Below are 27218 nucleotides of genomic sequence, written 5' to 3'. Positions count from 1 at the left end.
TTTTAATCTCCTAAATTAGCATTGTTGTAAATTTCCCCAAAATAAAAAATGTTTTATATACCAAAACCTCTTACTTATTTGTCTTGAATTAAGCGCCCATCATTGTTTTTGGTTTTTTCTTTCCTTTTCTTTTTTTGTTCTTTTCTTTTCTTTTTTTTTTTAACCTGATGTTGATTGCTTGATAACAGACATAAAGGTATATAAATGCTGTAGGATACCAGATAGGATTCCTCAATGTGGTCAGAATTTATTTCTGTAATACCAAATATTGACAAATCCTAGACACATCTTTTGCTGTTACGTTCTATGAAGACTTTCATTGTCTGGATGCTTCAAGAACATTTTGCCACGATTGAGTTTCACAAAGGGCAGCTTAAAAAACAGTTACACCGCAGCATGACTTTGATCCAGTTCGGCCACATTTTGAATAGAGTCGTTTGTCTTGAACGGTCTCATGAATCAATTTTAAGTGAAGACTTTACTAAACAGTACCCACACAAAATACACCAAAGATTAGTTTGCTCCAGCAGTAAGTCACTCTACTGAAAGAGCTTTGTACTTTTACTTAAGTTTATTTGTAACACCAGTACTTTTACTTGCGACTGAGTAACACTGTAGCGGTGTGACAGTACTTCTACTTGAGCACAGATTTTCAGTACCTTTTCCACACACCTGCATGACATTTGCATTACTGTACATGAAAATGCAATAACAATGAAATAAAAAAGAAAATACAAATCATTAAATACATTCTAAACATGCTGAACATGAAGCACATTAATGTATATAAACACACAGTAACATAGTTTTTTTTAAATTTTTTTTTACGGTATTTCCCTTTAAATAGTCACTTCTTTGTATACCACCGCCACGGCTCCGCCCCTTTATGCAAATGAGCCGTGTCGTCGGCGGAAGCCAGCGCTACGTTTCTTCTTCCGACAGATATTCCTTTAAAGGCGTATTTAAAGCCCTGGCTTCAGTTGCAGGAGCAGCGGACAACCTATGCAACAAAAGCTGCCGCAGAGCCGAGCGACTCTCCGACCGACAGCCCAGCGGACACACACCCGGAGCCCGCGGCCGCTGACACCACCACCGGCCCGGAGAGGTGAGCTCCGCGTCGTCGGCAGAGGAGACGGATATATTCTGCATTTTTGTAGCCGCTGTCTGTCGGTCGACTCCGGCGGGCGGAATTACACAGCATCTCAGGTTGCTGCTGCAGAGAGGAGGAGGAGGTGAAGGAGGGAGAGGAGGAGGAGGAGGAGGGGGAGGCATATACAGTAGTTTCTGTAGGCCTGTGTCAAAAACAAAAAGACAGCAGAAGCTGGAGGTGCCCACCGCCCGGGACAGGTCAGGTTGTATAATTAGGCTGCTCTAATTATAAAGTCTTTTATAATTAGCATATCTGAGTGAGTGTTTAAATATAAAGCAGGTAAAGAAGGTGAAAGGCGTTTTTTCCACAGTTTTGAGGACGTTTAAGCTTAATTTTCTTCATCACTTTGTAATTAAACAGGCAGGAGCAGTTTCCTGTTGTGAATCATAACACACCTGTGACTCGTATGTTTGGATTCTGGGCTTGTCATTTAAAAAAATAAATAAATGAAAGAAATTATGAGGAGTGTCCTGCCTTCTAATTAACTGTGTTTTCATCATCACTATTTTTTATCATTAGTATTGTCAGCTGGTGCGTTTTAATGTTATCAGTTGTTCAGTCAGCCTGCATGCAGTTTTATTTAGAAATGGAAAAAAAAACTATGTAGGGCTGAAAAGATGAGTCGAACAATCAAAAGAAAATTAGTTGGCAACAGTTTTACAAATAAATGAATCGTTTCTTTAGGAAAAATACCAAAAAATAACTGTTTCTAGCATCCTAAACGTGCGTATTTGCCTGTTTTCCTAGTGTTATACAGAATTATGAGTAGTGTCCTGCTTTGTAATAAACATTATCATTATTATTGTCTGCTGGTGCATTTTTGTGCAACCAGCCTGCATGCAGTTTTATTTGGAAACGAAAACAAAACTACATAGGGCTGCAAACATGGGTCCATCAGTCAAAAGAAAATTAGTCAGCAACAATTTTAGCAGCTGCCGAGTCATTACTGTCATTTCTTCTGGAAAGATAACAAAAACATGTTTGGTTCTAGCACTGAGTATTTGCTGTTTTTCTCAGTGTTTTATGGAAAATATGAGGAGTGTCCTGCTTTGTAAACTAACTTTATCATCATTATCATAACACTGGTGCGTTTAAATGTCACCACTTGTGTTTCTGATGTAACCAGCCTGCAAGCAGTTTGGTTTCACCATAAAAGTAAAAGATATTTAGATTTGTGGGGCTGAAAAGATGAGTCGATCAGTGAGAAGAAAATGAGCCAGCAACAATTTCACCAAATGCTTAATCATTATAGCAGCTTCTTTAGAAAAACTACCAAATGATCTCCAGTTCTAGCTTCCTAAATAAGAGTATTTGCTGCTTTTTGTAGTGTTTTAGCACAGCAAACTTAATATTTTTTAGGTTCTAAACTCCCGATCTGACAGAGAAAGGAATCTGAAGACGTCATCTCGTGCTGTGCTTGAGAAACAGCTGTTTTTCACTTGCTACTGACATGTTGTAGATAAAGCGATTCATTGATTTAACCAGGAAATAACTGTCAGATTGAAAAGGATGATATAAACAGTGGTTGTTGCAGTTTTTGAAGAGGGGTCAGTCATGCAGCCGTGAATAATTTGGTGCTTCTTGCTTTATGGTGTTATAGTGAAAAAAAAAAAATCTAATCTAATAATAATCTAATAATAGCAAACTGAATGTTTTTGAGCTTTAGGCTCTCGAGTTGTGCTGTTCTTGGGAGATTGTGATAGTTTGTTGGTTCTTGTTTTATGGTGTTACACTTGTGTCTTGTATTGTTCTGACTATATTTTGTCTTGAGTTTTGTGTTCTTAATGTAAGTATTGTTTGTGTTGTGTACTATCTGTTGTGTGTTTGTTGTTGAGCTTTATGTATTCTAAAGGTCCAGCGAGGGACGGGCATTGCAGATTAGTTTAATGCTTTGTTGCGTGGCATTAGATTATGCTACACACCCGTCCCTATGCAACATAAAATAAATAAATAAATAATATAGATGTCAAAGTTGAAGCAACAAGAGAGCTCCTCCACCTTTTTGCCATCAGAAACCATTTATGTTTTGTTTTATTAAACCCTCTTTCCATTCGATGTTTGTTTCTATCAGATGTGTTTGAAGGATTCTGCACACAGTTGTTGTTCGCTGGCGCCTGTGTGTTCTGATTTATTGACAACCACTGATTTATTTTCATGTGCGAACGCAGAGTGGATGTGCGTATTTGCTGTGTTGGATGCTGTATTGATTTAATGTACAGTTCAACCTGACTTACTGTGTGTGTGTGTGTGTGTGTGTGTGTTTGCACTGTGCTGGGTCTTAACTCTTAGTTCTGTCTGTGTGTTCAGGTACAACTGCAGGGCTTAAGATTGCAGCCTGGACCAAAACGTCAACGTCTCAGCGACATTTATGAAGCTTTCAAGGCCTTTTGGTGAGTGCACGCACGCAAACACTAGGAAGTGAGCCACCACGCAACAAAAATATAAACAAAATACTTTTGTCCTCCCCCTTTGTTTTTCACAAGTTGATGTAAAAGATCTAAGACTTCTTCTCTTCCCACAAAAAGGTGTATTTCCTCTCAAATTTTGTTTACAGATTTGTTAAAATCAGTGTCAGTGAGCACTTCTCCTTTGCAAGATAATCCATCCATCTGACAGGTGTGGTATTTAGAGACGCTGATTAAACAGCAGGATTATTGCACAGGCGTTCCCTGAACTGGTCACAATAAAAAGCCACTCTAAAATGTGCAGTTTGATCTTGGAAAAAAAAAGACATAAATGAGGCACTGAACAATGAGTATTTCACACAGGGCTTTAGAGGTTATGCAAGCAGTGTCACAGTAGGCGGAGTTACAGCGGTTATACCCACTGAGTGGCAGCATTAGCTCTCGGCTTGAATGCCATGAAAACACAAAAAAACACCAAGACGGGACAGAGCAGTTGTGCGACTGACTGGACAAATAGATTCTACAAGAAATCGGAGCGACACACCTGTCCAACATGCAACCAGAATATCCTTAATTTCCTCAACAAATCCAGCCCTGAAACTCAGCCAAGCAACTACTTTTGTATGCCTTCTTTGCCTTGTGTATTTCCCAGGCGTTAAATACTAGGAAACACGATTCTTGGTCACATGTGTCTTTGATAAGTTGTACGGATCACTGTCAGGTCACACTGCCCTTAATTTATACAAATAATTGCTTGTTTTACTCCTGTTTTTGCAGTTTCCCTGACTAAAAGCAGACAAGTAACAGGGTATTTTTGTCACTCACTCAGACTGAGGGGGCGTCTCCCAGTGGGAAAGTGACATCAGTGCAAACCCTCAAGACTTTGTCCTCCTGGAGAAGAAATTTGGTACCTGTAGCCCTCTGTGAAACAGCCATAACTCAGTGCCTAAAGTGGCTTTTAATCGTGTTGCTTAATCAGCATCTCTATATAAATTGAGTGAAGTAAACCTTTTATATGCACAGAAGAAGTGTTAGACTTTTTACTTCAACTCGTGAAAAATCGGAGCAAAAACAAAAGTGTTGCGTTTACATTTTTGTGGAGTGCGCTTTAATTCACTCTGAAGATTTTAACAGCCCTTCTTATGCCTGTTGTGTTGTTGTTTGGTGGAATAAATCTGCTCAAAAACACAACAAAGGTGCCAAACAGAGATGTAAATGGTCAACAGATGTTCTTCCTCTATTCTCTTTAAAGTCCAATGTGTTTCTATTCTGCTGAAAACCACAACCAGCACAAGCAGAACAATAGGGAATAAGTATATTCAGCAGTCTGTGGTGAGATCCAGTCGTGGTCTTGGTTTGGACCGACCTGACAGGATTTGCTCACACAGACACGTTCATGCCGCACACTTCCTCCTTTTAAAAGAAAAAAAAAAAATCCGTGTCTCTTTGTGTAAGCCACTTGCTTTCAACATACTTGCGATGGCACCTCGGTTTCAGATCGGCCGTTACAGCTGAAGTGAAAGCAGTCGACTTCCTCTTGATGAAATGTGTGCTGACTGTCAACTGGTGCTGAGTAAGCATTAGCGATGGGTTATTACCGCACAGTCAGGCGCATAAAATGTAGCCAGACACAGCTGGTCACACGCAGGTAGTCACATGAGCACACACACTCATGCACCTAAATGTTATGCAAACAGCACATACACGCCCAAATGCATACTTTCACATAGGAAGGTTTTTAATCATCTGCGCACATACAGATATTTAGATAATTTGCATGCAGAGCTGGATTATATTTCCATAAACAACATATAAATAATGACTTAGTGTGCTACCTCTCATTCCAGTGTATGACAAGGGTTATAAGCCTGTATCTGTGCTGTGATGTTTACATGTAAGGCACCCTATTCTAACCACATACAAACACACTCTACATTAAAGGGATAGTTTGGGTTATTTGACGTGGGCTCGTATGAGGTACTGATGCATAGTGGGTGTTACCTGCTAGAGATCGCGATCGACACGCCCCCGGTGTGGAGAAACTAGTGTTGTAGCCACAGAAAAAATAACAATATTAGTTTAAGTGTAAGCTATATTTAGAGACAAAATTTTCTGATGAGAAAACACAGTTAAATAAGCCAAAAATCGTGCTCTCCAAAGCCACCAGACTCCACTTGCAAAAACAGCAGTTTTACCTTGCAGAACATTGCAGTTGCTGATCTGCTGCTGCTTCGATCTGTTAGTTAATTTGTGTTCCTGTGTGACTTTGGTGAGTTTGAGCTAACCTTTTAAAACAACAAAGTCACACATTAATGCAAACAGGCTAACCGATCGAGGCAGCAGTAGACCATCAACTCCGGGACAAGGGACGCCCTCACTGCCAGCCGATGAGCTTATCATGGGGCCACGCGAGCAGTCGGACAGAAGGCTACCTGCTGCCAGAGCCATGTAGAGAGGGAGTTGCTGCAGTGGTAACTAGTGGTTTGGTGAGGCGTCTGTAACATCCGCACCACAGAGCAGCAAACAACAGCTCAGGGGCCGGTTTCACAAAGATAAACTAAATCTGTCCGTTGCACAATGCAGTTTGGCATTGTGTAATAGCTTAGTCTGTCTTAAGTAGGACTACAGCACAACGAACTCTGGGTAAATTAAGACATCTGTCAAAATACAAAACTGGCCGACCGAGTGACCACATCCAACCCCTCAGCTCTGTTTACCCCAGCAGAAAATATGTGTCTCTTTTGGAGGAATTCAAAAGTTATAAGCACATTTTACTTGAAAAAGTTTAGCAAAGAGTGTAAAAATACAAAAAAAACCCCTGCTGATATGGGAAAAAAATCGCAGTGACAGTAAACGGTGTTAATCCCACTGTTGAGAGGAGCGTCAAAGATGAAGAAGCAAAGAAATCATTGCTCTCTCCACAACAATGTTAGCAAAGCACAAATTACAAGCCATGTTTTCCTGGTGACGCTGATTGTTGCCACGGTAACATGGCTCTTAAGCCTGGGTTAGTCTGTGGTTAAGGTGTTAGTTTACAGTTAGTCTTTGTTTTTGTAAAATAGTCTGACTTGCAAAAGACCAATCTAATTAATATCTTAAAATATTTTACCCAACCCTAGTGTTGCGTTAGTCGGAGAATATTTTTATGTACCAATCATCATTCTCTTCCTCGACCAAGGCGTGAATTCTCACCACTCGTGTTGAAAGTAACCCACCAGAAATGTGGTGTTGCAGGTACTTGATTGGCCAGTGCTGCAGTCAGCGTCACACTGTGTTGCTGCAAAAGATGAGTCGAACTGAAATGTGTTGTATGAAGTTGAAGAGAAAAGCGGTTTGATTTAGTTTGAAGCTACGTAGCCTGCCTCACTCTCTCTCACCAGGTTTCTCTGTCCATCACACACACATACGCGCACACACACACACACAAACAGACACAGCTGATCTGGCTTTGTATCCTGGACCCTGATCCTGTGTGTAGATAACCCACTTCCTACTGGTGTGAAGTTTTTGTACACAAACCTGAGAGACAGAGAGGGGAAAGAAAAGAGTGAGCCGGTGTGTTTTCCCACCTCTGATCTGAGAGCAGCACTGTATGTTTATGTGTGTGCGTGTTTGCCGTCTCACTTACATCAATGCCATCAATAGCTCCCCTTATCTCCTCCAGATCTTACACACACACACACACACTTGTTGCAGCTGTAAATTATGTTGGGAAAAAGACGGCAAGTTGCTGTGGGGTCTGTCCACATCTGTCTTATGTTTTAATGTTTTTTGACCCAACAGTTAAATATGGCGTTAAGTTCGGTCACGGGCTTTCACAGGTTTGCAGGTTTGTTTACTTTTTTCAGACAGCAGAGAACAGGAGAAACATCGATGTTGAGGTAAAACAGAAAGTAGATGTTACAGTTTGATTAATGTGCCGTCCAGTGTGTGTGTTTATGCATGCATGGCTGGCTGGTTGGTTTTCTGTTGGTGGTGGACTTTTATCAAAGACAGTATCAGATGTCTGTACTGTATTTAGCCCTGCCTTTGGGTTAGAGGACACACACTCAGACGCACTCTGTAGCCAGAGAGATTGTCAATAATACAAAACGTCTTCTAAGAATAGAGACTTTCCACTGTTTGCCTGGTCTCCTGTCAGCGCTCCTCCCCTCTGTCTTGTCTGTGTCTTTCTCATTTGTTTCTTCTTCCCTTTTTGTTTCCATTTTTACAGAGCTTGAGCTCCGTTGTTGCACCCAGAGGCCTCTTGAATTCTGTAGTTTGTTTCAGGTGGTTTGAAGAAAGCAGTGATGTTCACGTTATCGCCTGAGCAGACTTTATTCTTGACAAAACAATCTCCCACTCAAGGTCCATTAAGTAGCTCTTCAGCTCCTTTTAATCAAATCACAAGATCTTTAAGTCCTTAAAGGGATAGTTTGGGTTTTTTCAGGTGGGGTTGATTGAGGTCCTTATCCATAGTCAGTGCATTACCTACAGTAGATGGTGGTTGGCACGCTCACAGTTTGGAGAAGCAGAGAGGAGTACCAGCATGGAAGCTGAGCAATTTACTACTATGGACAGGGTCAGCAACAAAATGTATTTTCCCACTTAATAAAAATCAGTTGAAGCGTATGCTACGTCTACAATATTATCACCGCTTTACCTTGCCATCAGACAGCCTTTTCTAATGGGAAACCACTGTTATACAAACCAAGTGTCGCTCTAACTAAACCAACCAAACTCCATAGGAAAAATCAGTAATTTTACCTCGCATAACACAAAAGCAATCGCTTGACTGCTGCCTCGATCTGTTAGTTTGTTTAAGTTATTGTGTGACTTCAGTGAATCCAAACCAACCTTTAAAAACACATAAGTCTCACAATAACACAAATAAACTAACCAATTGAGACGGCGGTAGACCAGGAACTCCTGTGTTCTGTGAGATAAAATGCATGTTTTTTCCAATGGAGTTTGGTTGGTTTGGAGAGAGCGATATTTGGCTTATATAAGGGTGAGTTCCAGTTAGAAAATACTGTCTGATGGCAAGGTAAAGCAGTGGAAATATCCTGAATATAGCGTGCACTTAAACTAAAAATTAGCTGACTGCCATCTACTATAGCTAATACACTGACTAAGCTTATAGCCCCACTTAAAAAAGCCTGAACTATATATTTAAAATGCTCAGAAAAATGGAAAATTAATTCCATGACAATTGGGCAAACTGAAGATCATGTGGTATGATTGAAAGCTCCAGAAAAGCTGCTAAATCAGCCTTGTGGTGATAAAGATTGGACAGTTTAGAGACATGCAAGTTGGTTTCATAAGTTTTTTTCTGTTTCAGTGAACTGTTTAAGGTCACCTGCCATCCAGAGTACACTATGTAGAAAACATCTGACTCATATCAGAGTTTGATACTCTTGTAGCTCTAGTTATTGCTGTCAGAACAGAACAATGAGCTGGCACGTGTCCCTGTGTTTTTCAGCAGTTTTTTGAGGTGTGAAATCCTGTTAATAGATCTGTTTATAATCACATGTGAAGGAACAGTGTTGTTCACCTCCACCAAAGTAGATGTGCAGCCAGATTGGCAAAGCCAGCAGCAGCAAGACCCAAATCTGGACCTTTCAAAAACAATGCAAGTGTCTTGCTCAAGGTTACCATATTCGTTTTTCTTGCCATTCAGGGTTTTGGAATATCAGCCTGGTGTTCCTGCAGAGCTTGCAGAGATGTTTCTAACTGCAAACATGCAGAAGAAGTTATGGTAAAGGTCAGGCTTTTCCTTAAGGCAGGTCTGAACTCAGATAGCGTGAAAAACTTGGACAAATGTGGCCTCACCGCATTTCTGAGCCATTTGGCCTCGGCTGCCTGCGGTTAATTTTAATAGTCCGTCAGTGAGCTGGGTTCTGTTGTGAAACATCTGCGCTCAAAGCCAGTTGTTCAGTGGACAGACTGCAGAACGTCATTGAAGTTTGCTCTCTCCAAAGTTTCCTCCAGAGTCATTTTATCCCGCAGTGGACACGTCCGCTTTAAATCAAATAATGAAAATTCACCCTCAAGACGTCTTTTTGGGTTTTCTCCAATCACTGTTCCCATCTTCACTGACTCATCCTGAGCAGAAAATGTCCCAGGACAATGATGTCAATTAAATTACCTAGAGAGCTGACTGGGTGCCAGAGTCGGATCTCCTCAGCGTGATGCTGGGACACCACACACCTCTCCCTTTATTATTTACATTACAGATCCCTCACGGCAGGTTAGAAGTAGTGCTGTGTTGATGTCGTTTTTGTCTGAAAGGCGGGTGTGGCGGCCGACGCCCTTTGATATTGTGTCAGCGTGTCACAGCGTCTTAAAGTAAATCCGAAACAAGGCTGAATGAACTGGTGAACTGCAGAAGCAAACACATGCAAGTCAGGCTATATGTGCTTTTAAACAGGAAGTCTGTGTTACAAGTAAAACTGCAGTACTTGTTGGATATTTGGAACAGGCAGCACAGGAAGTTAATCTGCAAAACAAAATTTTACCACAACATGCCGCTTAACAAAACCTGGTGTTGTCTGTCACATCTGGCTTTTATCTTCTGTGGGGAAGGGCACAATCTGCATTAATTCTCAGGTCAAACGACTGAAGTGCAAAAAAATGCAAAAATAGGTCTGCACACCAGAAACTGCTCCTTTTGGAAATTTTAATAGTATCACCACAAGTGATGTTTCGGGCACCAGCCCTTCATCAGGCACACACATATTTGCAGGAGTATTGTTCAGGAAATATTTGGTTTTCATCAGCAGTAACTTAACACAGCAGCTCCTGTCAGCTGAAAGAAAACATGAAACGGTAAAATAAAGCAGATACCTGAAAGTACAAATAGTGACGCAGGAGAGGAATTGACTTCAAACCACAGAGATTCAGTTAGAAGCTACAAAAATACTCTCAAAAATTCTCTCTCCTCTGCTGCATTAGAAAAAAAGCAGCAAAACAAAAGGGTTTACTGACAACAGGAAAAGGGTCAATTGCCTATTTTTTGCTGCATAAAAAAAACAACTTTTTATAAAGTGGTGCACTTTGGGCAGATTGCAGAAAAGAGTTGAAACATTCCATCCAAAAGTTAAAACAATTTGAATAAATGCTTGAAAACTGAAGGTATTCTGATGATTTGGAGATCACCTCCACTACTCCAGTGTATTTTATTTATTTATTATTTTCATTCCCTTCATGTTTTCAGTGTATATCATATTATAATGACGTGCACCTGCTGGTTTGACTAAGCATGAAAGCTGAATGCTCCTCACTCAGCCTGTCTCTTCATTGTGGATTTATTAATGTTGATGATGATGAACAAAGTTAAAAATTGAATTAAGGCTAAGCAATTAATCTGCTTCTTATTTTCTGGATTACTCAACTGAATGATTGTTGTATAACAAGTCAGGAAATAATAACAAATCCTCATCAAGTATATTCAGTTTACTGTCGTACTAGAAAAATAGCAAATATTCACAGTTAAGAGGCTGAAACCAGTGAATTCTTGGCATTTTGGCTCAGAAATAACTTAAGATTATCAAAATATTTTTTGTCGACAGATAGTTTCAGCTCTATACTGTATATGTTTATGCAGAATTGGACTTTATTGCCTGAAAGGGGGCTGCGCAGACAGACAGGTAGTCAGGTATCCAGGGTGAAAGAGGAGAGACGATGACTGGCTGTGTGCCAGTAATGTCATTAACACTGTTAGTAATACTGCACTCACAGTAATGGACACACGCTCGTGCACACATGGTCACTTTAAGCTGATTTTCCTGCTACAGAAGAAGATCATCCTTTTACGCATTTCTACAAATGAAAGTTGATGACAGAAGCGGATGGATTATACAAACTAATGTTTTATTATACAACTCAGTGTGACGCATCGGTTTAACACCCGTTAGGACGTCGACCGTCCCTCAGCGATCTGAAACTTTATTCCTTTTTCATAGTCTGTCTCTGTTTGTCTTATTGTTGTGTGTTTGTTTGGTTTTATTTTGTCTCCCTGTGGGGATTGCGACATGTTTTATTGTGACCTCACACAGATGAAAATGTGCGCACTCATTGTACTTTAAAGCACTTTGGTTTGGTTTAAACGCCCCACCAAATAGTTTAATCGGCTCTGCGTGTTTGTGTGGCCCAGTTATTGTAATGGTAAACTGATATTTGGACCGTTTCTGTCTTTTTTTTTGTGGGCATGTTTATGATTATTTTCTCAGAGAAGGTTATTTTCTCTGATTCCTGGTGAAGTATTTGGTGCAGTCAGGCACGATGAGTCACCACAGCTCACCTCGTGCCAGATTCAACCATAACATCATCTTGTCTGTTCCCTTTTATAGTTTGTTGTTGCTGGCTGCAAGAGTCTACGATCGCACTGCCCTTTTAATATATTTTTCACTGCATTGTGGCTTTGGGAAATGACTCTGCTATTTCCCAAAGCATTATAATAATTCAGAATTTGGACGGCAACACAGAATAGCAGAGCATCGGGGCCTCTTTAGAGTGGTGTGCTTTAACTAAAACAGATGACCCTTGAAATTTGGAGATACATTTTCAACAATTTAAGAAATTGTTGGATTGTTTTTAACAATGTAAAAAACAGCAACTGCCTTCACTAGATTTTTGAGTTTTGAATCAAACTTAATCCTTTTAAAAAAAAAAAAGAAAAAAAGAAACTAAACAATGACCTGTAATCTTTTGATGAGATAGACCTCATCTGTCATATTTCAGTGCTTGAACATTATATGGTTTCAATCAAAAATATTAAATTATTAACCATCATTCATGTTCGCTTCAATGAGTTTACACAATAATTTTTTAAATACACTTTTTGGGGGTTTCTAAAACTCAAAGAGTCTAGTTGTTTTTAAAAGAGAAAAAAATCTGTTATCTCCGTAAAACAGTTGCTAAAATGTTTTCTAAACACGGCGTATCTCAGGAATGCTTGGAGGAAATTTCTTCAAATTTGGTACAACTGTCTACTCAGACTCAAGAATGAACTGCTTATATTTTGGTGGGAAAATGTCAAAAGTCACTGTAACTTTCCGTAATTCAAGAATTTATATGCTAAATTACAACAAAAATCTCACACAAATGTCTAATAGGATACTAGCAGTGTTGGAGACTTACATGCAACTAGTTAAATTAACGTATTAAATAAATGTAATTATAATCCAGTTACAGTTACTGACAAAAATATGTAATTAAATTACAGTTATTAATCAAAAAGTACTCTACAAAGGGGTTACATCCTTCGGGTTGCCTGGCGGGGATCTGCACTGAGTTTACACATAAAATTAGTCTCATTCATGCACCATCTATTTCTGGTTTATCTTATCGAAGTTTGATCAGATTGCAATACTTGTTAAAAAGCATCACATATTTTTCATGGACTGTGATTTTCTTTCCTCAAGTTAGTTTGCCACAGGGCTCCGCTGGCACACATCTACCGCCATTTTGCCAATATATCAAACAGACACTGGTGTGTGTGTGAAGTTTGGGCATGTTTTGCAGGATTGTTGAAGCTGCAGGTTTTGGTGAGATCACTGGACAGTTTGGTTCGTATCATACCACGAGTTAAATTAGCCGCTACTCTTTCCTGTCCTGCTCTGACCGAGAAACAGCATTCAAGTAGAGGAGTGAAACAAGGGAGAAAAACTTAACTTTTATCCCTTTTCTTTGTCATATAATGCTTTTTTTTTATTACTAGCTGGTAGGTTTTGTTTTTCTTGACAACAGGAAACTATAGAGAACAAGATGTTCCGTTGTGGTTAAAACAGTGCCAGTGCCAAGCTTGAGCAAAGCTGCACTTAAGACTTAATTAAAGTATTACTGCAAGTATATGTGGCCAGGCCAACGAGGGAGGAGACCGGACACAAAAAATAAATTTTAGTAGGATCTTTAATACCCCGACTGCCCTCAAACGAGCACAGCATTAATTCTCTAATTTTGAGAGAAATGTTTGTACAGTCAAATAAAAAAAAAATAAAACAAGTTCTTTCTTGTCTTTTCTGAATATCTTATGAATGTCTCCGTATAAAACAAGCAAAACCAACCAAAACAAAACAAAAACAAGTAAAACAAACAACAGTAGTGGCCTATTCCTATGTAAACAGGAAATAAAATACATTAATTAACATGAATACATTTTTAAGCCACTCTCCTCATTTTATCAGACACATTTTACAATACACATGAGGTTTTAACTCAGTAAACTTCATGAATTAATTTAATATGCACCATGAAATAACTTTAATGTACATTTTTATATATCTCGGTGCAAAATATGTTTTTACTGTGACCTTTAATGAACTTGCAGTACATTCAGAAAGCAAAATCATGTGCTCACTTACTCTAGCTTGTAGCTTGAGAGCCTCACCCTGCACCTGGATGCAGCTCACACGCACACACGGCTCTCTGTCTCCCCTCTATATGGGTAACACAACATATAGCTTAATAAACAACATTTAACACCGAAAATGTAACCGTAACTAATGTTTCAGTAAACTATATGCCACTTACGCTGACCCGTGGTCGTCTAGGGCGGCTCCCGACACACTGGAGACCACACACAAACCCTCGACTGATGAGAACTAAACACGAAGTCTTCAGTCACACACGCTCGTCAGACGGCTCAGTTACCGGTCCGCTCTAACTCTTTCACTCGGTCACTTATTTCCTCTGTGATAAACGTTTTTCTCGGTTCACACTCTTCAAACACTCTCACAGACAAGAAACACACCTCTCCTCCATTGTTTGTGTTAGGAAGACGACGGTTCGCGCGAGTTATCGTGTCTCGTGTGACTTCCTAATTCTCATGGGATTCTCAACCTGGCTGGCCTTAAAGTGACAGTACACATTCTATTAGGGCTCAGCTAACACAAAAAAACACAGTAACCCCTGTTCACTTGGCTACATTCTCCCCTGCTACAAGTCAACGTCCTCGGTGACTTCTGTATCCATAGCCCCTTTAAGTTGTGATGAATAAAAGATCATGCCAGCTAACACCTGAGACAGCAGATCTGGACTAAAGGACACTGCGTTGCATGCAGACCTGGGTAAGTTAAAAGGGTTTCTGTTCTTTCCAGCTGTGGTTCTCTGGCTCCTTCGTGGAGGGGAAATGGGTGTGTCACCACTGAAGGTTCCCTCCTTTTTCCCCCGGGGAGCAGGCACAGGCCTTTCCTCTGGCTTCTCTGCAGGTGCAGAGGGAGATCCTGACAGTGGATGAGAACAGAGCAATGGTTCCGTCTCCAAGCTCTCCTCAGGTATGTCACTCATCTCCTTCTCACGTTCATCCTCACTCTCTCCCATTCTCTCAGTCTCTTCCTGGTATTCAGTCTCAACAATCACTGGATCCACATTCTCAAGCTCCTGAGTTGCAACCGGCGCAGCTGCTGGATATGTCACTCTCTCCTCCAAAATGAACTCAGGCTCCATGAACTCCATCTCTAACTCTTGCCTTGGGGCAGGTTCATCCACAGGAGTAGCTGAATGGCGACGTCGCCTCGGCGCTGGCACAGGACCCACACAGGGCCGCAGGTTAGATCTATGCACCCTCTTTACCGGCCCACCCTCTAGGGGCTCCACTGTGTACGTGGTCCCTTGGATCTCCACAACCTTGTACGCCGTGGCTGACCAAGCGTCTTGGATCTTGTTCCTGCCTGGTGGACGATGGCGGAGATAAACCAGCTGTCCCACCTCAACATCTGGACAGTGGACGCGCTCTTGCTGCTGAGCTAGTCTCCCTTCAGCCTTTCGTTCTGCACATTCTCTCGCTCGGGCATGCGCATCTTGAAGACGCTCCTGGTGTACAGCCAACCAGTCTGGTTTATCACTGTTCTCCTGTTCATGGCCCAGCAGTGCATCAATAGGAAGATGAGGGTGAACCCCAAACAGCAAATAATAGGGTGAATACCCCGTGGTCGAGTGTGGTGTGACATTGTACGCATACACTAGCTCTGACAGGTGTTCAGGCCAACGCCGCTTCTTGTCAGGGGGAAGTGTACGCAAAAGATCATGCAGAGTGCGATTGAACCTTTCACACTGGGGGTTCCCTTGAGGGTGATGTGGTGTTGTTCGGGTTTTCTTAACTCCATACAATCTGCACAACTCTGCAATCACCGCACTTTCAAAATTTCTGCCCTGATCAGAGTGCAGGCGTTCTGGTACTCCATACTTTAGAAACCACTCTTTCAGGATGACTTTAGCAGTGGTTTCTGCCTTCTGATCACGTGTGGCAAAGGCCTGACTGAACTTAGTAAACACATCTGTCATTACAAGTACATTTTCACGACCATCTGTGGCACGTTCCAGTGTTGTGTAATCCATAGCAACCACCTCAAGTGGGCGAGTGGCCAAGAATGGAGTCTGTGGTGCTTGAATCTTTGGCTGTGGCATTTTTGTTAACACACACCTCTGACATTTCTTCACCCACTGCTCAACATCCCTGTACATACCCACCCAAAAACATCTTTGTCTCAACAGGCCCAACGTCCTCTCAACTCCTTGATGTCCCATTTGCTCGTGAACACTTTTGAGAACCTGTTCCTTGAGACAGTCCGGCAGCAGGAGCTGATGACAGGTTCCGGTATGAGCATCTTCAATCACTCTGTACAAAAGTCCATCTTTCTCCTGTAGACGCGACCACTGTTTCAGCAAGGAGCAGACTGGCTTTGTCAGAGTCTTCTTTTCCTGGTAAGTTGGTTTCCTCTGTTTATCCCAGAACCCTCTCAAAACTCTGAGCGCTGTGTCGGACTCTTGGAAGCTCTGGAGTTCAGCTTTGGAATATCCAGGGAGTGTGGGAGTATTATCCTGGGCCGCACTGTTAACTCCTGTCTCACTGACCTCAGCTGCACTTAACTGTCTGAGCTTACAACACTCAACACCTGCTGTCACAAGATCTAGGTCTAGGGCTGTACCTGGCCTGAGAGTGTTACATATGGCTACACATCTATCAAATTCTGCATCCTCACTATCTGGTTCTGGCTCACCATTTGCTGGTCGCCGAGAAAGGGCATCAGCAGCAGTATTACACCGGCCGGGGCGATACTTTACATCAAAATCAAACACAGCCAACTGAGCAACCCACCGCTGCTGAACAGCGCCTAAACTGGCTGTGGAGAGGTGGCACAGGGGGTTGTTATCGGTGATGATAGTGAACTTTGACCCCAAAAGATAACTCCTAAATTTCTCAGTGACTGCCCACTTTAAGGCTAGGAGTTCAAGCTTCATGCTGCTATAGTTTTGATCATTCTTTTCTGCCCCTCTGAGCCTCCTACTGGCATAGGCTATAACTGTCTTCCTCCCCCCCTGTTCTTGATACAGAACCGCCCCTAAACCCAGGCTGCTAGCATCTGTCTCTAGTATAAAAGGGAGAGTGAAATCTGCATAGCCTAGTGTGGGAGCACTTGTTAGCTTTTCTTTCAAATGCTCAAAAGCTCTTAGACACTCTGGGGTCCAGGACGACCTGAACAGCTGATTAGCCCGGACCTGGCTGCTCTCTCTGACACATGCAGTTACAACATCGTGGAGAGGCCCTGCAATCTGTGAAAACCCCTCTATGAACCTCCTATAGTAACTGCAAAACCCCAAAAATGACCTAAGCTCTTTTACAGTGCTAGGGATGGGCCATGACTTGACTGCACTTATCTTTTCTGGATCTGTGTCTATGCCTTGGGCTGAGACCTGGTGGCCAAGGAACCTAACCTCAGGTTGGAGAAAATGGCACTTTTCCACTTTAACTTTCAGACCTGTCTCTTTCAACCTCTTCAGAACGGTCTCAAGTCTCTCCAAGTGGTCCTGGAAGGTTGGAGAAAACACAAGCAAGTCATCCAAATAAATCAACACAATCTGGAAGGCTAAATCACTCATCGTGGCCTGCATCAAACGTTGAAACGTTGCAGGGGCGTTACATAGCCCGAAGGGCATTCGTAGATACTCGTATAGCCCAAATGGTGTTGTGAACGCTGTCTTGTTTCTATCTTTCTCATGCATCACAACCTGGTGGTATCCGCTTGCGAGATCGATGGTTGAGAAGAAAGCTGCACCACTCAGGGCATCCAGACTCTCGTCGATGCGTGGAAGTGGAAACGCATCACGCCTTGTCTTCGCATTCAGCCTCCGGTAATCTACGCACAGCCTCAAACTTCCATCAGGCTTGCGCACGAGAACGATCGGTGAAGCATATGAGCTTGAACTCTCCTGAATCACTCCCTTCTTCAACAGGTCAGAAATGTGCTCTTTAACCTCTTTGTACTGATTAGGTGGTATACGGCGGTACGGTTGAGAGACTGGTGTTTCATCCAGCAGTGGGATTTCATGTTTCACTTGATCAGTGTATCCCAGATCCTCATCATTAGCTGCGAACACATCTGTGTACTTCATCAAAACTGCCACTAGCTCTTTCTGTTGCTCTGGTGTACCACCTAAGTGCAAGCGGTCAAGTAAAGTCTGTGCGTCACTGTCAGATCCCTGATCATCTTTCCGGGTAACTACCACTTCCTCATGATTAGCAGAGATACGCTGGAACTTTACCTCATAGGGGTCACCCTCAACACACTGACACTGGCCAAGAATACCAAGCCTAGTCTTTGGGGAGAGCCAAACATCTTCTGGTGAAAAGTTGATTACTTGGACTGGAAAAATGTGATTGTTGGATGATATCACTGTAGGAACAACTATCAACCCACCAGGAAGTGGAACGTTTCCCGGTTCAAATAACATGACGCCCCCACCCTCTGTCTGGTTTTTATGGCCTCTTACATGGACGGTGGAGACGGATGAAGCAGGTACATGTACTTTGTTTTTGCCAGCTACACGAGCCACGGACATCTTCTTAATGAGCTCTGCCTCTTGCACCCGGTTGAAGGCTTCTCTCCAAACAGAGTCCAGCTCACCCTGTAGAGTTGTGTCGAACTCTGAGAGCATTAACTGCCTGCACCGTTTAGCAATGTTCATTCCAATGATGCCAGGTAGAGAAGAGTCTGGTTCGTTTGTGTCATCGTCTTTGATTATGAGAAAACCACACTCTGGGATGGTAAGTCCAGCGACCTGTATGTCAAGCTCAACATAGCCTAAGTATGGCAGCGGTAACTTGTTTGCAGCTGTTAATTTGAGCCATTTAGCAGTGCAGTGCATGTCATCTTCTTCTCCATGGAGGTGGTCTCTGAAGAAACTTTCTGTCAAAGTGCTAACATTACTTCCTGTGTCTAACAGGCATCTCAGAGGGACACCATCTATCTGAATGTCTACCTCGGGGCACTCACCTACAGCATTTTTAAAAAAACGCTCTTTGGTTAAAGTGTCTGCTGAGCCTTCTGACTTGCCTCGCATTGCTCGGCTCATAGCAATGGAGGGATCTCGTTTCCCTGTGTTGTAGGAGAAATGGTAACATTAGGCTTGCTCTCTGATTTACGTGGTGTAGTGCAATGTCTAGCAATATGCCCCACCCCTTCACAGCGTAAACAGATTGGCTGACCATCGCTTGTGTACTTAGGCTGAACTTTGGGTCTACTACCCTTGTTACCACCACCTGAACTGAGATTCTGGGTAGTGAGCTCACGAACTGCATTGGTTAGCTCACCAATAGCTTTACCCTGCTGCGTGATTATCTTAACCACTTCCTGCAATGCCAGTCTCAAGTCAGTTGGTGAGTCAGTGGTCTGTTCTGTCACCTCACTGGGGCTAGCACCAACTAGATTTCTACTTCGTGCTACATTTGAGCTCCGAGGACGGTCTTCCAGAGCCCACATGATGGCTTCTTCACGGACATCAAACAAACTAGACTGCGGCTTCTCTCTAACGAGCCTTCGGAGTTCGCGTCGGAGGGCGGAATCGCGCACACCTTCAATGAACTGGTCTCTAAGTGCTAACTGCGTGTCAGCTACTGCATCAGAGGACTGTTGGAGGGCGGAGTTAAGCAGCTGTGAGAGTGCATGGGAGTAATCTCTTAGGTCCTCTCCCTCTAACTGTCTACGGGCATAGAACGCATGCAACAGTTGTGGGGTACTGCGCTTTTCCCTGAAGGCTCCCCTAAGGCACGTGAATAGATCACTTGGTTCCCACACCTGTCCCCTCATGCACAACTTGACTTCTTCTAAGGCCGGACCCCTTAACAGTGAGAGGACAAAATCTGCTTGATCCTGATTGCGTAGGCCCCTCGTTCTCATTGCCCTCTCTACCTCCTCTATGAACTCATCTACAGTATAAACATCTTTACCTGGTTCACCACTAAATGGTACAATGTGTTTTTCTCTTGGAATGTAAACAATAGATCTTGTTTGAACATCACCCAAATTAGCAATGCTGGACAAAACTTCATCATGTTTCTTACTTAATTCCAGGATTTGTGACTGCAGCTGCTGTACCAAAGGGTTACCTTCATCCCCCTGCACAGAAGCAGTGGCGCTGTCCATCTCCTCGTCACTGGACACTCCAGGAGCAGCCGCTCCCCTGTCTTCTTCTGACATTTTGAAAAGTCTTATTGTGTCTTTATTGCAGGGAAATAACACAGTCAGTAGCAAGTTCTATGTCTCTCAGTCTAAGTCTCTGGGACGGGGACACCAGACGATCAGCTCCTCCAGCGATCCACGTCAGCGATGCAGACGCTCCTCTCGTCCTGGATCACCAGCCCGCACAGCCACTTCAGGAACACCACGCGCTGATCCAGTCTTCACCACTACTGTTGTTTGTTTGTTCTATGTAACTTCTCTGTCTGACTAAAATCTCAAAATTAAACAGGGTATCCCACTTCTGACACCAATTAGTGTGGCCAGGCCAACGAGGGAGGAGACCGGACACAAAAAATAAATTTTAGTAGGATCTTTAATACCCCGACTGCCCTCAAACGAGCACAGCATTAATTCTCTAATTTTGAGAGAAATGTTTGTACAGTCAAATAAAAAAAAAATAAAACAAGTTCTTTCTTGTCTTTTCTGAATATCTTATGAATGTCTCCGTATAAAACAAGCAAAACCAACCAAAACAAAACAAAAACAAGTAAAACAAACAACAGTAGTGGCCTATTCCTATGTAAACAGGAAATAAAATACATTAATTAACATGAATACATTTTTAAGCCACTCTCCTCATTTTATCAGACACATTTTACAATACACATGAGGTTTTAACTCAGTAAACTTCATGAATTAATTTAATATGCACCATGAAATAACTTTAATGTACATTTTTATATATCTCGGTGCAAAATATGTTTTTACTGTGACCTTTAATGAACTTGCAGTACATTCAGAAAGCAAAATCATGTGCTCACTTACTCTAGCTTGTAGCTTGAGAGCCTCACCCTGCACCTGGATGCAGCTCACACGCACACACGGCTCTCTGTCTCCCCTCTATATGGGTAACACAACATATAGCTTAATAAACAACATTTAACACCGAAAATGTAACCGTAACTAATGTTTCAGTAAACTATATGCCACTTACGCTGACCCGTGGTCGTCTAGGGCGGCTCCCGACACACTGGAGACCACACACAAACCCTCGACTGATGAGAACTAAACACGAAGTCTTCAGTCACACACGCTCGTCAGACGGCTCAGTTACCGGTCCGCTCTAACTCTTTCACTCGGTCACTTATTTCCTCTGTGATAAACGTTTTTCTCGGTTCACACTCTTCAAACACTCTCACAGACAAGAAACACACCTCTCCTCCATTGTTTGTGTTAGGAAGACGACGGTTCGCGCGAGTTATCGTGTCTCGTGTGACTTCCTAATTCTCATGGGATTCTCAACCTGGCTGGCCTTAAAGTGACAGTACACATTCTATTAGGGCTCAGCTAACACAAAAAAACACAGTAACCCCTGTTCACTTGGCTACATATAATATGAAGATTAATTTCCATACATTATTATGGACATCATCGCTGCAGTGTGAGTTTGTTTGTTTTTTTTTCAAATCATCTATTTGCACATTTTGATGATTGTACTTTTTGTGTTTAAGTGAGAGAGATGCAGGTCAAGCAGTTTGGTGCTGTGGATTTCATTTGGCCTTTATCAGCATCAAGCATGTGTGCGCATGCGTGTGTGTGTGTGCATGTGTGTATGTATGTGAGCTTTACCGTGGAATATTCCATTAGACGTGTGGGTGGGGTTAAAAACTTTAAAAACAATCTTTATGTCTGACACGGTCCTGAACAGGTCTGTGCAGGTGGCTATGAATCTTGCGGCTTGTTTTCAAACCTGCTGTTGTGTTTGTGACAGTTTTTACCGTTACATCAGTGTTTAGCTGCTTTAAGTTGGCTCATGTGGTGAACTGTGTGGTAGGTTATACAGAATGAGAGTCTATTAATGAGGTCTGAACTTACTCTAAGGCGGGTTTAGGGTTGTGTTTTTGTTTTGAACTGCACTAATGGCTGTAAAGACACAAAAACACACCCACAAAGGGTGAGACACATAAAGTAGATCTGTATCACCTCCTTGCACGCTCTCTCCTTTTTTTTTTTTTTTTTTCTCTCCTATCTTGTGTTTGGCTGGCTGCTCCCTTGTGGGTAAAGGCCTCAGGGGGCTGCAAGGGGGAGGATACTGACATGCACACACAAACGAACACACAAACACGCACACATTCCCTCTAAAATGCAGCAGCCCCCCCCCCAAGACAGGATGCATGTAGGGGGTGCAGTAATGTGATGTTGGGTAGGGGTAACTGTAGTCAGAGGGGGCACAAATGAGGGTTGGGGTGGTGAGTTATATAGCCCTGTGTATGTGCGTGTGTGCATTTGTGTATATGTGTGTGTGTGGTTTTGTGGTGAGGGTGACACACAGCCAGTAACGTGACTCCGATGTAGAAGTAGGCCAAGGCTGCTGTCAGCAGCTTGTCAAAACTTCACTGTAACCAGCTTCAAACATCCAGACCTGCAGGAGTTTTAACACACCATGCTAACAAATCATGACTTCTAATGTTCAAAAACTAAGTAGTTGTGGGTGAAAAAAAAAGCATCTGGGTCAGCAGATTACATAAAAATCTAACTAAATTTGAGACACCAGGCACTACATTGACACTGTCTAGACAGGCTGGGATCAGCAGGCAGTGGATTAAAATAACTGTGTATATGTTTGCATGTGTGCCCTCAGTTTCCAGGACAGTCTGCTGTTGCTTAATGAATAATAGTGTATTAAAAACTGTATTTTCAATAAAGCTCTTGTCACCTTCTACCTGTGTAGATACAGGCTTTGAAATGCTATTTTTGCTTTAGCCTAAACCTACAGTAGCATGTAGTTAATGTAGCAAGAAAATTTGCTAACTGGCTAAAAGACCAAAATGAACTGAAGAAAGCCAAAAGTCTGTAATGTTTTTCTTTTAAAAACAAGAAGCTTTGACTGTCTAGGTGTGTTGGAAAATTAGTTAACTGGGTTAAACACCAAAATGAACTGAAGAAAGCTAAAAGTAAGATTTTTTTTTCTACTGAAATCGGGATGTTTAGTTATCTAACTTTTTTTTGGAAAATGACCTAACTGGTTAAAAGGCCAAAATAAACTGAAGAAAACTAAGTTACTGATGTTTTTCTTTTAAAATAAAAATGGTTTAGTTAGCTAACTATGTTGAGAAATTAGCTAACTGGCTAAAAGACCAAAATGAGCTGAAGGAAGCTAAAAGTTAGTGATGTTTGTTTCGTTTAAAAGCAAGATGGTTTAGATAGCTAGCTAACTGTGTTGTGCTAACTGCTCTAGGTGTGACCTGTGGGTGTGGGCCAGTCAGAGTGTTAACTAGCTAGCCTATTAGCCAGCTAGGGTAAAAATAAACACAGGGATGATTGGGCTAAAACTGTCTGCAAATCTAGCTGACACCACACACAGCAGAATCCTCTCCTCTCCTGTCCAATAATTTCTGCTAATGTTTATGCTAGCATAGCTAACATATGTCTTGAACCTGTAGCACCACCAAAATAGACCTGAGTCCCATTTTGGGCCTCAGGCCTCTTGACCCACAGAAGGCTTCAGGTGGCAGACCTGCTAACACCGCAGTTGAACATAACCCGTACAGTATACTTGACCCTACAGAAAGCAGAGCAGCCAAGCTAGGTCAAGTTTAACTACAGTAAACATGTTTCTCAATGCTAGCTTTATGAGGTTTCATCAATAATACACATAAAACTGGTCAATGTCTTATAGTCGGTGAAAAAAGGAGTTGTAGGGTGAGGAAAACATCTGGAGAACCAGGTGTGTGACGTGTGTTAGCTAACAAAAAGTGGCTGTGTCAGGTCAGACATGTCTTGTGTTATCATTTCCTCACTGTTACACTTGATAACTTTTATATTAAACTAAAGTTTTCTTGAAAGATTAATCAGTAAGCTCACAGTTACTATCTCGGTTTGCACATCTGTACACATGAAGAGTGTAGAAGAACCTATTAATGTAGTTAGCATTGGCTAACATTACTGACTTAATGCTGCAATCATGCAATATTGTAAGACTTCATTCTCAAACGCTCTGAAAGTGTCTAATTTGATGGTCTGTACTGCAAGATCTCAGATGCACTGGAGTCGACCGTTGTCAGCAACGACCCTCTCGCCTTGTGGCTAAAAGCATGAGGCGGGCCCACTTCCGTGTTTTGGTCCATTTGCTTTCACACCCGATGCGGATCGTGCTCGAGCACGCACAACCAGTGCCCCAGACTACCTTTTCAGACAGAGGCGGGCACGAATCAACAAACAGCATCCCCAGTACTCAGAGTTCACACTTACCAATCAAACTGGACTTTGGTGGTATGAAAGCCCTCTAAGATGCTTTAGACGACTGTACAGGCTGACAAAACACAGCAGAAACAGGTTTTTGATATTTTTACTAGAGAGCTTTGTAGCCTATTGTAGATTTTGTCAGTGGTTGAAAATATTTTTTTCTTTTTTGTAGAAAAACATCATTTTATATATTTTCTTTTTTTGATTATAATTTTATACAATCAGCTAAATTTTTAATTAAGTGATACCCTTTTTTGTGTTGCATAATGGCTCCGTTCATGAGTAAAACAGTGATCTGAGTGCACTCAGTACTTAGAAGGGTTTAAATCTACATAATAAGATAATAGGGAAAAAAAGCATCTGTACTCCAATGCATTTTTAATGTGTCACAACAAAGTGGTGTTTTTTTGTGCAGTGCAGGTTGCACTTGCTGTGTGCAGATATAGATCTGCACTGATCTGTCAGACTTGATCATCCTGTCTGTAGGAGGAGGAATGATGGACGTTTACTGACCTTGGACTCAGAAACAATGTCAGCACTCATCTTGTCCTTTCGTCAGTCATGACGGCCAAATGTTAAAGTGAGGGAAGACGTTTAGCTTCTATTTTTAGAGGAGGCAGCTGTGAGGTTCAGGTGAGGCTGAGATTGAAGATTAATTTAGATCTGCGAGGGCGTCATGGGGATAAAACCAACTCAGTGGGTGGTCCTCTTCAATGTTTAATATGTACTCGCCCGTGTGTGTGTTTGTGTTTGTGTTTGTGAGTGCATGTATGTGAACAGCAGGTGTATTACGTCACATTCATACCAGCCAGTATAGTGATATAAGCCCTGTGTTATGAGTAAGGGATTTGTCATTGACGGGAGTGCACGTTGATACACATGTGCCCCCCCTCATGGTCTCTGCACTGCAGCAGCACTGCACCATAATGCACACATCCACTCTGTGTTTACCTCCCTTTCTCTCTCTCTCTCCCTCTTTCTGGTGCTTATCCCGGCCATCTGCTTCCCAAAGCTGGGAATATGGTTATTTTTCATGGGAATATCATCATGAAGCAGCAGCATGAGAATGTTGAAGTGTTTGTATGCATGCGTTGTTTTGCAAGGGCAGCCTATGTGCTGACATGTTTTTCTGTCGGTGTAGACGTCCTGAAGCTGTGTTCTCTTCTGTCAGATATGTGTGTGTGTGTGTGTGTGTGTGTGTGTGTGTGTGTGTGTGTGTGTGTGTGTGTGTGTGTGTGTGTGTGTGTGTGTGTGTGTGTAAGAAACAGGGAAAGAGTATGCCACTGAAGACTGAAGAGCCTCTGTGCTCCAGTCACTCTATCCCAGTAACAGACAGAAGAGCCAGTAAGACTAAACATCTGTCAGTGACATTTAGCTGAATTTCTCCTCTCTCTTTCTGTCTCTCTCTGTCTCTCTCTCTCTCTCTCTCGCTCACACACACACACACACGGGCAAGCATCAAACTTTAAAACCACATCATTTCCATATCAACAAAGGTGTGTCTCTGATTTTGACAAACATCACATGTCCTCAACTTTCTTTTGTGCTCAACGTTAACGTATATATGAGTATTTTTTTTAAGATGGATATTTCCCCCTGTGTTCAAACAAAATTTTGTCCACATGACCTGTTTTGCAAAGCATCTCCATACACAGAAGAATGCATAAATGATCCTGAATGCTCGAACAACCATGAGATAAAGCCTGCATCAACATCATGCAAGAGTTAGAAGAATTTCACTTTCAAGATGTCAACAATTAGTGTCCTCAGTTCCTAAATGCTTAACGAGTGTTGTGAAAAAAATGTGATGGATCACAGTGGAAAACATGACCCTGTCACAACTTTTTTGGGACATTCTGTGAGTATCTAATGCAGAATGAGTGCATGTTTACTAAAAAAGTTAATTAGTTTGAACATTAAATGTCTTCTCTTTGCATTGTATTCAGTTGAATATAGGTAGGCACCGCACATTTTCAATGAGAGACAGGTCTGGACTGCAGACAGGTCAGTCTAGCACCTGAACTCTTTGTTGTAACATGTGCAGAGTATGTCTTCGTATTGTCTGAAATAAGCAGGGACGTCTCTGAAATAGACTGGATGGCAGCATATGTTGCTCCAAAACCTGTATTTACCCTTTCAGCATTAATGGGGCCTTCACAGGCGTGACACTTACCCATGATGCCATGGGCGCTATCACACCCCCACACGCTATCGCAGATGCTTGCCTTTGAAGTTAGTGCTGGTAACAATCTGGATGATCCTTTTCCTCCTTAGCCTGGAGGACACAACGTCCTTGATCTGTGAAAACAATCTGAAATGTGGACTCGTCAGACCACAGCACACTTTTCCACTTTGTGTCAGTCCATCTGAGATGAGCTCAGGCCAGAGGAGTCTGCAGTGTTTTCTGGATGTTATTGATATTTGGCTTTCACTTTGAATGCTAGAATCTTAATTTGCATTTGTAGATGCAGCGACAAACAGTGTTTACTGGCAACAGTGTTCCTGAGTCCATGCAGTATCCTTTATTTGTTTATAAATAAAGGGTTAAGGTAATCTGCATTCAGTGTTGGTTTTCAGCCCTGCCCCTTTATGAGCAGAGATTTCTCTGGATTCTCTGAATCTTTTAATGATATTATGATGTAGATGATGAAATCCATAAATTCCTGCAGTTTCATGTTGAAAAATGTTCTTAAACCATTGGACTATTTGCCCGCACAGTTTTTCACAATGTGTTGAAGCTCAGCAATTTTGCCGTTTCATATTCGCTTCCAGGTGTCAGAGTTGTGTTAACTTACTGCTGATGAAACCTCTGAATGAAAACATTTCCTGTTTGTGCTGCTTCATAATGAAAGCACTTTTATTGTGAAGAATGTAAGGAAAGAGTGTGTTTGTCCCAGAGACGTATATGAACGGTGTAGCCACCGCTTTACAGCCGTGCTGGGCTACTGAGTCGAGCCAGGCCAGCTCTGTATATGGAAA

General features: G+C 42.1%; 1 protein-coding gene across 3 annotated transcripts in view; it reads left to right on the top strand.

Annotated features, from left to right (window-relative positions):
• Positions 1-843: 843 nt before the first annotated feature.
• Positions 844-27218, top strand: part of slc45a4a (solute carrier family 45 member 4a) — an 81047-nt gene continuing 54672 nt past the window's right edge. Inside the window, exons 1-2 of one of the 3 annotated variants that reach the window (XM_084739133.1) lie at positions 844-1105; positions 3458-3540. The gene's annotated coding sequence lies outside the window, so the exon portion shown is untranslated. Of the gene's footprint in view, positions 1106-1201; positions 1353-3457; positions 3541-27218 lie in introns of those variants that run through there. The other 2 variants (XM_084739135.1, XM_084739136.1) reach the window with 2 other exon arrangements.

Source organism: Lutjanus erythropterus, chromosome 16, assembly GCF_056507025.1.
Source record: "Lutjanus erythropterus isolate fLutEry1 chromosome 16, fLutEry1.hap2, whole genome shotgun sequence".
NCBI classification, from domain to species: Eukaryota; Metazoa; Chordata; class Actinopteri; order Lutjaniformes; family Lutjanidae; genus Lutjanus; species Lutjanus erythropterus.
This window is presented reverse-complemented; position numbering and strand designations above follow the sequence as displayed.